The following is a 14,373-nucleotide window of genomic DNA, read 5'->3' as shown; positions in this document are numbered from 1 at the left end:
TTACAAAGTCGCATCTCCCTAATCTTATTTTCTGTCTGTGTCTCTCTGACTGTAGTTGGAAGATTCTTCATTATTACAAAGTGGTAAAATTGGGCCCACAAGGATAACTCACAGGGTTCTTCCATCTGCAAAATCTACAGTAGGTACTTACATACTTACATATCCACAGGCTTAGAATGTGCATATCACATTCCTCTGTCCACCACACCAAGATTTCTAGCAATATGCTAATTTGTGTGGCTGAACTGTTTACAGAAAGACAGAGTTAATCGCGGAAAGGCTTGGAATGGAGGTACTGGATAATCTAAAGATTGTTCCTCCCGGTAAAATGATTGAATATGGGCCAGTGGTGGTGAAAATGGCACGAATCATATAGTTGATGAATTAATAGAGCTAAATGATCCCATCAGTGAAGTTCAAGACTGCCAAATTTGAGGAAATTCAGCATGATGGAAGGGCCACCTCTGTGGCATCAATATTGGCAACTCACATGTGAATGTAATTTGTGCATGTAAGTGTTTTTAAATGTGAAAAACTCTTCATAATTTAATCCAGAATTTTATACTTTCACTTTACTCACATGTCAGTGAAAAACCACCAACTATTATGAAAGCAGGACAACTTACATCACAAAAGGACCAAAAATAGAAAACATTTCATTTAAAAAAATTTCAAATATGAAGAGAATTGCTTTCTTGGTTCTGTGTACTTATACACTGGACTATATTGTTTCCTCAAATAAATACATCCCCATACTTATTCTTCAGTTGTCCATTTACATACGCTTCTGTCTGTTCGAAAGATATATTCATATAGACATCTGGGCAAGCCAGGACCCCTCCATAATCCTCTTCTGAATTTAGTTTGACCACAATTGGCCTTCTGATGATGATTTGCTTTAAGAAGTCACTAGGGGTTCGCTTCTGTAGACCCATTTGAACAATCTTGGGATGCAGGAAACCTGAGTTCTAATTGCAGTTCTGCTACCTGATTAGCTGTGTGACATCATTTCACGTCTCATGGCCCCAGGTTCCTCATCTTGTGGCCGGGACCCAGAACCCTACCCTGCATTTCGGTTTCTGAAATGATCTAGAATGTGTTAAGTGTGTTAAGTGTAGATTCTCATTAATTTGAGTAGGTCTCATGTTAATGACTGGAAGAATAAGGTGCAAAGGACTAAAGGTAAGAAAATGAACCTTGGTGAAAGCTTTATAGCTACGAATCTTCCTGATGGCATGATGTCTTTTGGAGTAAGAAGATGGTCTAGGTAGAGAATAAAACAAATATCACAGGAAAAAAAAAAGACCTGAGGATTTGGTAACTTAAGCAAATTCAAATAAATTTTAAGAAAACATGTTAAAAAGAATCTGCAGATAGGGTGAAACAATCCAGAATAAAGATGCCCCTGTGTCAAAACAAGTTACATAAAATTAGATTGCTCCTAAGAAGGAAAGAAAGAGACAGAGAGTGTGAGACAGAGAAAGAGAAAGAGAGAGAGAGAGAGAGAGAGAGAGAGAGAGAGAGAGAGAGAGAGAGAGAAAAGGAGAGAAGAGAAGAGAAGAGAAGAGAAGAGAAGAGAAGAGAAGAGAAGAGAAGAGAAGAGAAGAGAAGAGAAGAGAAGAGAAGAGGAAAAAGAAAAGAAAAAAATGGCTGGGGATTAAGCTCAGTGGCGTAAGCTCCTGTCTGGCAAGTGCGAGGTTGTGAGTTCGATCCCTGGTACCAAAAACAAAAAAACAAACAAAAAAAAAAAAATAAGAAAGATATTAGTGTTGCAAAACCTGAGGCCACTGTGATACCTTTCAGACTGGAACCTTAGAATCTGAGTATATGTTAGATAATGTACTCCAACACCCTGTTACAATCCTGAGCTGATATTTCAGAGTTAATTTAGCCGGAGAAAAGCTGGCCTGACTCTTCTTTGTGAGTTTTGGCAAGTTCTTAGTCTGTTGGTGGTATGGCTGTGGGCCCAATTCTCATCTAGTGAATGTAGTCAGTGACTACATGTTTTCGGTATGCAGGCCTGTTTATGTGTACCAGAAAAAGAACTTCAACATAAAGGAAAAAGCCTTGAAGGTATTTGAGCCTTACAACTACTGTTAAGTTTGAGGTGGGCTACCTCCTTATTATGGCACAGTTTTCTCTAATTTTGTTAATAAAAACCAGGTTTGTATTTCTATGGTTACATTATGACAATGATGAGTAATAAATAGAGAAAGCAGATGTGCAGAAATCTGACAATTAACAGCGCCAATCCTGTAATATTAGTTTGCTATTAAAAGACAATGAAAAGTAGCTTGAATTTTCTGCTCTGTTTATTCTGTGTGGGTCAGGAGAGTAGTTTTATTTAGAGAGAACTTATTAACATTCTACCTTTCTAGAGTTAAAGCAGAATTTGCAATGCAGCCAGCATCTTCAAAAAATTAAACACCTTTAAAAACTGAAAAATTTTAGTTGAACTATCCAAATGTTTAGCCATATGGTGCAAACATCTGCATATTCATTTTACATTGACTCAACAAGCTTTTGTTGAAACATTTGAAAAATTATGTATAGGTGAATCAATTCATAAAAAATACGGACCCAGAAGGGGCCTTGGAGATCATGTTGTGATTTTAGAGCTGGCAGTGGAGTGGAAAGAGCCCTGTGCAGCCGGGTTGCAGGGATGAAGTTATATTCAGGGGTGGTGGTAGTGATGAAGATCCAGGAACGCTCTTTATCGAATTTTGTTCATTTTAAGCATGTTTGTTGTCTGGTGGATACAGGCACCATAGTTCTGATTTTTAACAATTGATTAGCTTTGAAGGAAGAGCAAAAAATAAAAATACACTGACCTAAGTTCTCTGCCTCATCATCTTCCTTTAAAAATGGAGAAATAAAAGGCTTTCTTCATGTAACAGCACAGCTCTCTAACTTTCCCAGGACCAGTGTCCTCATCATAACATACATATGAAAGTGATTTAGAGTACCCATCAATGGAAAATATATTAGCTAAATTCCTTGGACTTGAAATTAATAGGAGAGGTTAAGTTTAAGATTAATGGGACCAGAAATACCATTTCTTTCACTTGGCATGATCTTTATGATGTCCTTACATTCTTAAAATACAGCATCCTGCTGTGAATCTACTGTCTCATCCTTTCCAATGATTTTGTGAGTTCTTAGAACCATTGAACAACAAAAATAAGCAATGATTCTATCCCTTTTGTGCCATACAACTGAAGCGATATCTACTTCTGTTCATTTAAATAGCCTTAGAAGTAGTAATGAAAAGCGTACAAAAGCTATGTACAGTGCTGCTTCTTAAAATACTAAAACAGAATCAGTCTTTAAAGTAGATGTTGCTTTTCTAAAAAATGATTAATTTAAATACTAGTATTTCAATATTAAAAGTTTAATAATTAGTTTATTATCAATTATCAGATTGATTGCACATAACCAGAAATACAATGTTTTCTTTAACACATATGACAGAAGTATGTTATACTCTTTCTCTGATTTTACATCTAAAGAAGTAGATTCAGGAAAATTAGAGAACAATAAAAAGCCTCAGAATTAAATTATAGTTCATACATTTTGAATTCCAGGAAATCATAATTTTTACTAAGTAACTGAATATGAGCAAATGTTTTATTCCAAGTTTATACATGTTTTACTTACCATTTAATGCTAAATGTACACAAGATATGAAGAATAGATTCACGGGCTGCAAGGAGGAGAACAAGAAGCCAGACCCTGCCTGTGAGTCAGTGTCATGTGTAGGCCATGGGGAAGAGAACCAGACACCAGTCCCCCCCATTGTGAGGCCTGGGAGACAAGAAGAGCCAAGGATCCCTCCCCACCCACCATGAGCCACTGGCTGATTCAGAGAAACACAAGATGAGATGATAGCTATTGAAGCAAAATACAATTTGACGCTTGCAGTGTGTAGTGTTTCATTGACTTTGTAGGCCTCAATCAGTAATCTTATCATCTATTTAGAGGATAACAATCCACAGTACAGCATCTATGAGGATCTCCTTCTGAAGGTGGTAGCCATTGCTAATTCCCTATTATCTTGTTTTAAAATCCTGTATTATTTTCATTGTTTTGATTGGTTTGGTTTTATGCTGTTTTATCTTATTGGATCTTATATCTGATGGCAAGGGCAGCTATTTCAAAGATAACAAGATACATTAAGGTAGCTATTTTGGATTTAGTATTATCTTGTTTTGAAGCCCCACATTGCATTCATTGTTTTGTTTTTATTCATTCTATTTTGTTCTGTTTTGTTTGATTTTCCTACGTCTGATGGTATGGGCAGTTATTTTGAAGGCAACAAGAGATATATGGTATCCATTATTGCTTTCCTATTGTCTTTTTTTGAAATCCTATATGACATACCATTTTGTTTTGATTGGCTTTATTCTGTTTTATTTTTGCTTGGTTTTATTCTCTTCAAAATAAAAAAAAATTATTTAAAAAAGGCATGGCGCATAATAAAATTGTCATCAGGTTTGACATTTATACTGGTATCAATGAAATCTCTCACCAATATGATGAGACTCAATTAGAAAGACAGGGCTCACTGTGGCAATTATAGCTAAGAAAGTAACAGAAAAAAATTACCATTTGTTGCAGCATTTAAAATTGCCAAGCATTTTCCATAAGTTTTCTCATTTGGTTCTCAAAATAGCCTCATGAAGAGAAAAATCCTTAACCAGAGAAATAAAGTAATTATCCCGAGTGCATATTTAGTAATTGGATAGTAAAAGTCCGAATCGATGTCCATCTACTTATTGATGCAGTATTCTAATACAGCTAAACTGTGGTTAAACTTTAAATATCACATTGTGAACACATAAATTTTTAAAATATAATTATCTCATAGTTGAAACTAAACTGTGAGACTATAAGAGATGAGAGAAACAGAAGCTTAACTTTGTTACTGTTCAGAGAATAAATATGTCTTGGTAACTTTTAGAGTGGACACTTTTCCTTCATTTATAAAACAAAATTTAAGGTAGTCATTTTGAAAACATATAGCTTTCAAATCAAATGAATGCTTGCTGCTCCTTTTATATGCCAAGTTGCAGTGACTAAACTCATTCATATATCAAAAAGATGCAGCCAAAACCTGCATTTAAAATAAATAACAAACACATGCTTTTATCCATATTTCTTAGTACTACTCTAAGAAATTTTAAAAATGGAGGCATATTATTTTGGATAAAATTCTCACATCTCCATTTATGCTACTCCTTTGTACTGTTTTATAATTTAACTTGATCTTTTCAAGTTCATTTCTTAAAAATATTATCTTTTCAAAAAAATCTATATAGACTGGTTTAAAAATTACAGAAAATTTGTAAAACAAAGACAAAAAATATAAAATGATTGTTTAATATTATTGAGACTACAATCCTATTAATCAGTCATTCAAAGTATCAGTGGAGGATAAATATCAAATTAGCATTCAATTTGAAGAACTTACTTATCCATTATTCTTACTGTTCATTCTGTTATTAAAATGAACAAAATGTTTTACTTTTTTAACAATGCCTTTCCCATTCCCAAAACCATCCAAATGTTTTATAAATGAAGATTAATTTCCTGTCTTGGATTTACTGTGTTTTTACAAAATTCTCTTGAGTTCAAAATCAAATAGCAAGACCATGACTTGGAAAAGACTTCAGTCACTTTTCTTTGTATTAACTCAATGTCTAGTCATTATTATCCATCCAAATAGATCAGCCTTCATCTCCTCTATTCAATGTGTTCTCCATGTGCACCAGCAAATCATATTATGAGGCTAGGAAAGTGACTCATTTTTGGTTCAATAATGTACACTGAATGAGAAAAACCTGTCAGCTATTCTTTGGACAGAGGACTAAGATAGAGAATATATGAATAACTTAAAATAAGATCTCCTAGAGTAAAAGACCCAATTAAAAAATGTCGGCAAGTGAATTGAACACTTTTCAGAAGAAATAAAAATGGGCAATAATTAAATTTTAAAAATGTTCACTATCTCTGATGATTTATATAAATGCAAATTCCAGAAAGAACTGTTATCATCAAGAAACCAGATAATAACAAATGCCAGAGAGGCTGCAGGGAAAAGAGAACCGTTTGGTGGGAATGTAAACTGGTACAACCACTATGGAAATCAATATGTAAGTCCTCAAAAAATAAAAAGAGAAATTCCATCCAACTACGCTATTCCCCTTCTAGGTATCTTTCCAAGAAAGAGTTACAGATATGGTTTTAAGTAATACATGTATAACCACGTTTATAACAGCACAACTCACAATAGGTAAATTTGGTTTGGAAGCAGCTCAGATGCTCTTCAACAAATGAAAGATAAAGAAACTGGAATTTATACGCAATGATGTACTATTCTGTTATAAAGAAAGACAAATTTGAGTTATTTGTAGGAAAATGGATTCAACTGGAGATCATCACATTAAGTCAAATAAATCAGACACACAGTTTAAACATCACTTGGTTTGCTTATATGAGAAAACAAAGGAACAAATGAAGTAAAGATCAAGCTAACAGGGAGATAGATCTTTTGCAAATGGAAATGGGACCAAGTGATGGAGCAGGGAGGGATTAAAATGTTTTAATCAATGGATGAACTCCCCATGATGAATGCAACCATTATGTACTGTAAACATGTCCTAATAAAAATAAATATTTTTAAAAATCATGTTCTTTGCTTTTATAATTCAAAGATGCATTCATTTACACTCTCAATTATTATTTCTGTTTATTGGCCTCATAATAACTCAAAATATTTATGCCTACTTCTCAAATCCCGGTTCTTATTCCCATCTCAAGAGGTTGCTTACCTTATTTAATCCATGCTTTTATTTTGAATTGAGAAGGTACTAACATTATGACTTTCAAACAAGATAGAAAATATAATTACTGCCTGATATTTTTTACTATTTTGCACAACTAAACAATGAAATCTAAGAACAATATTACATAATACAAAAATATAGGTATGGTGGCAGGATCTTGGTGCGATTTATTCTTCCTTTTAATGAGCAGAGAGGTATCTTTTTCTCATACCTTTATTGTAAATTGTAGGGGTCAGGATGTGGTTAGCTATGTATATTTTAAGTGTTATATGGGTTTATTCTGGAACCTGTTCTATTTATTTTTGCTATATTTTAATTTATTGTTACTTCCCTTCATTTTGTTCTCCAAAGTCTCAGAGCCTCTAAGGATACATATCATATAACAATATGAGAAAAAGTAAGTTTGAAAAAGAAAAACAGGAGTATTATTATTATAAAAATCCAAACCATAAGTCCATCACTTGTAATAGGACCATAATTTTGGCTCTATATTTTTAGTGGCCAAAATTTGAAAGATTTGGAAGGATCAAGAATTCTAGTTATTAAACAGTTTACCATTTTAAAAGTTAAATTAAAAATCATAAAGACCTCAGAAAAAGCAAGTGATAGCTGACTCAAAGTTTGAAAATTGGGGTCCCTGAAAAATAATAATACATCTCAATAATCTTATTTTTTACAGATTTAATGTTCAAAACTACTTCCTCTCTAAGTCTTCAGTAAAACCAAAGGCATTCAACTGAAATAAATTAAAGTGAAAAGAATGAAGTTGGTATCAGTATTATGTGATAGAAGAATACTGATTTCTCTTTAAACACTATTAAATATTGGAAGACATGGAAGACTGGCCTTGGACAACTGCTGTGCTTCCAATTTCTCATATGAATGCAGTCAAAGTACTATACTTACAGTGGTTCTGATTTCATGCAGTTGGTTGATATATATTTTATTCTATTTCTTGTGTCTCTGTTATAAGGTCTATCATGCAAGCTTTGTAGAGAGCAGTGCGTCTCTCTTTTCATCAATATGGAAGTATTATTGTGTTACAGAAGTATATGACATTTACTAGTGTTGTTTTATAATGGACCTCCCATGTTACGTCTATAATATATTTTTTTTGAGAAACCCTGATCACATCACGACAGTTCAGGAACCTAACAAGTCAAAAAGACTCTCATAGATGAATCTAAATACAAAGGCAAGGGGCTTACCTAGTTCTTGATAGCATGCACAAGAAAAAGAAAATGTGGTATTTCTAAAATATTTTAGATGTTACCAAGGTGTCTGAGATTCTTAGGTTATTCTTGGGTATATCAATGGAGGTAGGCCAGGGCAGAAAATCTCTTAATGTCTATGGACATGTAATGTATGATATTTCTGAGTTGAAAACTGCAACATATTTAATTTATGATTGAAAAGATTGAGTTCACCTTTGAACAGCTTAGGTGAATTAGATTGCCCCCACGTCACCCTTGGAAAGCTCCATAATCACCACCGTCAGTTTCAATTTGTAAAATGAAGCTAATGAAACAGTCGCTAGGGGCACATTCACACACCTCACACTTAAATTATGCATAAATAAGAACCACCAACACCTCCAGCAGGCAAATGAATTTCCAAGTACAGATATTTCTATGAGAATACGTTGAACAAGGTTCATCTCAGCAGTGCAGGAAGGACTGTCCCAGTGAATCAAGGCTGAAACCTAGCAGAACTGAAACAAACATCCCTGGGTTTTGGGGGCCAATATTTCCCTGGGTAGGATGCCAAGATGCCATTAACGTGTGCTTCTATAAAAGACTTAGTAAATTTATCTCCCTGATCCTAGATATTGTACATTTAAAAGGTCAGAGGAAACTCAAAAGACAATAACAAATGTATTTCCTTCTTTTCTCTCACAAAACTTACAAGAATATTATAAGGAAACAGTGTCAGTTGCACAAAGATTTAGCAGCTAGCAACTGGGCCTATAAATTCTCATTAAATTTGTCCTATGAATCGGATTCTGTAGAATAACTGAAAAGCAAAGCTTCTCTTACCCAAAAAAACTCTCTGTATATATTTCAAACGCTGTAAGATTCTATTACCTTGTGCCGTCCATTGTGTTAAGTAAGCCCATTTAAACCATACACTTTAGCTTGCTTAAGTCAATGTTTTTACAAGTTCATGGCTATTGTAAAATATATTGCTTTTCAGAATAAATATCCTTTTTGCCTATCATAACTATGTTCTACCTATTAAATTACATCAACATTTATGGGACAAAGTTCCCTGGAAACACACTGTGTTTAATGCCTGCAGTGACACCTACTGGTACTAAAGTACACCTAATTCTTGAAGATTTTTGAAAATGATAGTATCCTTGGTTCACACTTTGATTCTCAGGCCACACACTCTGCACCAACAGTAAACTCTTTTTATTGGCTAATTAATTTCAGTGGATTTTGGTCACAAAATGTACATAAATAACATTTTACCTTAGAGAATAAGGATTTATCTTGCAGGAGTTTGTATTAACTTTGTTTAACACGATAAAGAAATGACTTTTTGGTGGTTAACAGATTGTCACAAATCATTTCTTTTCATGCATAAAATGAGATGTCCCTTCCTAGCTAATATGCCCATGAGAGTTGAGGGTTATGACAAATTCAGGAAAAAATGGAGGGATAAGAAGTTTGGGGGGAAATCACAGATTCATAGGATGACCATCACTACAATCATTTCAGAGGGCCACTAGGTGTCTGTCATGTTTACAACATGGTCTTTTTACGGTGGTGGTGGTGGGGTTTCTCATTTATCTGACAGCTGTAAGCTTTCTATGTTTATCCTCTGAACTAGCCTCCCAAATATGCTCTGAAACCCCTTCTCTCTGACTGTACACAGAGTCTGCTATCTCTTGCCGTGTCTTCAATCATGTCTCCCTCAAATACACCAGTCCTATCCTCCTCTTCCTCCTCTTCTCTTTCTTCTTTACAAAGCTGAACAAACTGTTTAAAATCCGAAGAAATCTTTCCTGACCATTTCACTACCAGTGCATTCCCTCTTCTTGAATACTATTCATTGATCCATATTATGCCACTAAAATTGTCTGTGCTCCTCTATACTTACCACTACTAATAATTATGTATCCTCCACAAATTACAAGCATATGCTAAGCTGGATATATGTAATGGCTTTCATTCTCATAGTAACCCCTCGTTAGATATTATCATCTCCATTTCTCAAAGAAGTTGACACTCAAAAAGATCAGATACCTTGTTCAAGGCAAGAGACTTTGAAAATTTAAGGTTGTCAGAGTTCTGGAAACCTGCTTGCGTGGTGATACATCAGTATGTTATCTATGAATTCCTGCCATCCACTTTCTAGTCAGTCACTGTGGGAACAGCTCATCTGCTGCAGGCTTTCCCCTGCCTTCCCCTCAAACCAAGACATTTTTCTAGAAGGTTAGTACTTCCTCTACTAGACAGGATAGTTTTAGAACATTCTTCGGCTTTTTCATAAAGTTAAAGTTCCTGGAGGTGGAGGGACCTGAAGTAATTTTGTGGGCAGTGCTATATGGCAGCTTCTATCTTTGTGACTCCTTTCTGCTACTGCAAGGCTTTACCAAGGGAGCCGTAAAGCAATACTACCATTCTACACAGTCACACAGTGTTAGCATGTCATTATATACTTGTCCAAATCATAAGATGTACAATTCATAAACCTGCATCTAAACTAAGGATTCAGGATGATAATGATGTGTAGCTTCATCAGATGTAACCAATGTACCATTCTGGTGCTGGATGTTGATGGTAGGGAAAGTTTTACGTGAGTGGGAATAAGGGTATATAAAAATTTTCTGTATTTTCCATTCATTGTTGTTGTGAATCTAAAACATTTTTTAAAGTGAAATTTATTCATTAAAAACATATCAATTGGGCTGGGAATTTAGCTCAGCAGTGTAAGCACCTGCCTGGCAATTATGAGGTCGTGAGTTTAATCCCCAGTAACAAAAAAATAGAAATAAATAAATAAAAATAAAAACATACCAGTTAACCCCCCACGGAGTTAATTCAAAGTCTCTAGTTCTCAGATTTTTGTATTGATGTTTGATTCCCCAGGGAATTCTAAAGTGTAACATAAGAGAAAAATTACTTTTCTAGGGTCCCCTTGTAAGTAGGAGCTCTTTGGCCTTCGGTTCACTTGAAGATGGAGGTGAATATCATTTGTTAGCCAAGTCAGCTCAATGAATTTGCCCTTCCTACAAATAATCTAGAGCCTTCTCTACAGCAATATCTCAGCTTCAGTCTCTCACAATAATAATTATAATGTATATCATATTATATGTAACATACATAATAATAAAATTAATCCATATACCTTCAAAGAGGCCTCTTATGCATATTACATATCATGCCCATATCATTTCTGTGTCCGTCTCAGACTTCCCAACTATTTTCCTGTGTCTAAGAAATGAGAATTGCTGGCAGATCAACCGTGGCCTTGATTTCTCCCTCAAACCTGAGCTCTGAGCTCAGGACTATAGCTTTCTTTTCTGTTTGTCTTCATCTTTCTTCAAGTCTATGTCTAGATGGGTTTATTCATATCAAGTCTATATCCAGATGGTTTGTTCATATCATGAACTTCTTCCAGAGTTAGTTTGCTGACCAATGGCAACAGTGGCATACCAGTTCTCCTACTGTTAACTGGGTAAATGTTACATCCAATTTTAGCATTCAGTAACATTCCACAGACTTTGGTACCAAAGCATTGTAAGACCTCTAAGTGCCTTCACTATACACGTATGTATAGTTCCTGGATGTCTGTCAGTATATTCTGTCCCACTTCACTTCACTAGATTGCAAGCTTTTTCAGGGCAGGAGGTAAACCTTATTCATCTCTATCACCTAGCCTCGGACTTGATAAAATAATAGTGTAAATGAATGAATTAATTGATCTTTCACTTACCATTCTGAGGTTCTGAAGAACAGTTACAGAGCTAATTGTACTGCTTTACTAAAATATGCACATGAACTGTTTTCCACTTGTAACAGTGAGAGTTTCTAAACAATTCAAGTGCTTCCGTGCAACACTCTTGACCAAAGTCAAATTGTGAGATGGTTACATCAACCATTTAGTAACTTTAGGGTCATTTGCACCTCATTCTAAGTAATCAAAAGGTGTACCATGGTCCATACTGCGCCGTTTTATTAAGTTTTGGATTAAGCTCCTTCTCAATAGGAAAACAGATCAGTTCTTAAGGCTAACACAGGACCTGACATTATCTGCCACTTTTGCCACTAGTTAGCTCTCTGACCACCCTGGTGCTACCTAATGATGTAAGCTACTTTGGGAGTTTATTGTTATGTATTTTTTGTAAAAAGATTTTAAAGCCAAGTCTGAGCCACATAATAATGGCAGTCTTGTTACTATTACAATTGACATTTTCTTGACTTCTCCATAAAAAGCAATACAAAACCATTTTAAAGGGGATTTTACCATACAACCAAAATGCAACATCTGTCATCCATGGCGTTGGATTTGTAAATATTTAGAATTTGTTAGTTCAGTCTAGTGTTAAAAAACAGTCTTTCATTCCCGAGAATTCATTATTTAGAAGGGAATTGACCACATAGAAAATATTTTGACTATGTCAGGAAAGTTTTATTAAAGCAAATTGTATCTATTTATCATCTATACCAATCAAGTAATATCTAAATGTTCTGCAGAAATTTGGCTTGGCCAATAGAATTCGATAATTTGTACCAACATTTCTCTAATACCTGCCTCACCAGTGGAGAAGAATCAGGTCAGCTCTACTTGATATACAACAGCCAGACTTTGGATCACACACTGGCATAGTTAATCTGCCCAAGATTGTTTTGATGCCCTCTTAGTAGAAGATTAATATTTTGGAATGGGAATAATGCAGCCAGACACACCAGATGTTTATTTTTGTCTGTTTTTGGCTGTGATGGTTTAAATACAACCTAAAGAAAGGTCTAATGAATACTTGCTGTGGTGATGAAAATTCCTGCAGCATTTCCAGGGTTGCACTAGTTGATCTGCATTTCAGGCTGATGTCAGGATGCTGGTGGGGGCCTATTAATGCCATTTGCTAATACATTTTCTATGTGCCTAATTTGGCATACATTTAAATGTGTATATGTACACACATAAATGTTTGTGCTTGTTATTTAAGGTATTCCAAGTAAGGCTTAAAATATTGAAACCATCTGATTTGCATTTTTCAGCAAGAACCAACATTTGTATGTATTTACAGAAACATTTTTGGCATAAGACTTTCTACTAAATTATAATAAAAAGCTTTCACCCTGGGGAATCTGGCAATCAGCCTACCTCCTACCCAGATCAGTCTTTCCCACCTACTCCTGCCTTTTTCCCCACCCATTGCATGCATAACTTAAAACTGTGGTCTTGCCTGGAGCTGGCATTGAGGAAAAACAGAAAGTTAAATTGGGGAGTATGTGGTAACACGCTGAAATTCCCTTGTTCTTGGCGCTGTCTTAGGATTCTGTGGATTGAACATGTATTATATACTGTATATAGGCTTATTTTCATTTTCTATAAAATGGATACAAATATATTTCACAGTTAATTTATAGTTAATATTGTAAAATTTAGTAACACCTCAGAAACTAATTAAATACAATTATACCTTTGGCTTAAGAATAGGAGAACCACATTTCTATCAATTTTTAAATGTTTTTCTATATCTAATCTATCTTGACGGTCTACATTGGATCAATTCTAGGTCTCCCAAATAAACACCAAGATTTAAAAGTTATAATATTATTAATTCCCACACTAAGATAATAACAACATACTTATTCAGTGCTTGTTGTCTTCCAGGTTGTACCACAATTTTTGTGTACATACTCTACATCCATGATGTCATTTAACTGTTGCAATCTGAGCAGGATTTATTCTGATGCCATTTCATAGATGGTAATTCTGAAAATTCAAGAGGTTAAAATGATGTGGCAAAGACCACACAATTAGAAATCTGTGAAACGAGAAACTTAATCCTGGACCATTATACTTAATTTATTGTACTTTTATATATATTTAATTTTTAAGGAAATAGATGTCCCTAGTGAGTTTTTATTATTAGCTACTATCCAGTCTCCTATGGTATTAAATTTTTCGTTAACAATAATGAACACAAATATGTGTATATTTTCCTCATCAGTTGAACATTTTGTGTGTCCTTATAATTGTATTAACTGTTTTAATGCCACACTTAATTCAGTTAAGTTGGCCATTATTATTTGAAATAGGGTGTTTTCCCTGCCTATGTTGTCGTGTCCTTGGGGACTAGTATTTCTCTGTCTAAAATATCTGTCTGTTTAAGTTGACAAGATTGAGATTTACAGAAAAAAAGTGAAGTGGGTTGCTGGAAAAAATAGTAGCTAAATGTACATTATAACAATAAGAAGAAAATACCTTGGAACTTTAGATTAAGAAATGAACAAAATACAAAAATAAAAAGGAAAGATTGAGAAACATAAATATTTAAAATATCCGAAAA

General features: G+C 34.5%; 1 pseudogene; it reads right to left on the bottom strand.

Moving 5' to 3' along the window:
• Nucleotides 1-671: 671 nt before the first annotated feature.
• On the bottom strand, nt 672-935 carry LOC111757490 (U6 snRNA-associated Sm-like protein LSm6; annotated as a pseudogene).
• Between the last annotated feature and the right edge of the window lie 13,438 nt (nt 936-14,373).

The sequence above is a fragment of the Cavia porcellus genome, unplaced genomic scaffold, assembly GCF_034190915.1.
Source record: "Cavia porcellus strain 051 isolate PalLab524CR breed Dunkin Hartley unplaced genomic scaffold, mCavPor4.1 scaffold_1, whole genome shotgun sequence".
Taxonomy (NCBI): Eukaryota; Metazoa; Chordata; class Mammalia; order Rodentia; family Caviidae; genus Cavia; species Cavia porcellus.
The sequence above is the reverse complement of the archived record's forward strand: the minus strand, read 5'-3'. Positions and strand labels throughout refer to the sequence as shown.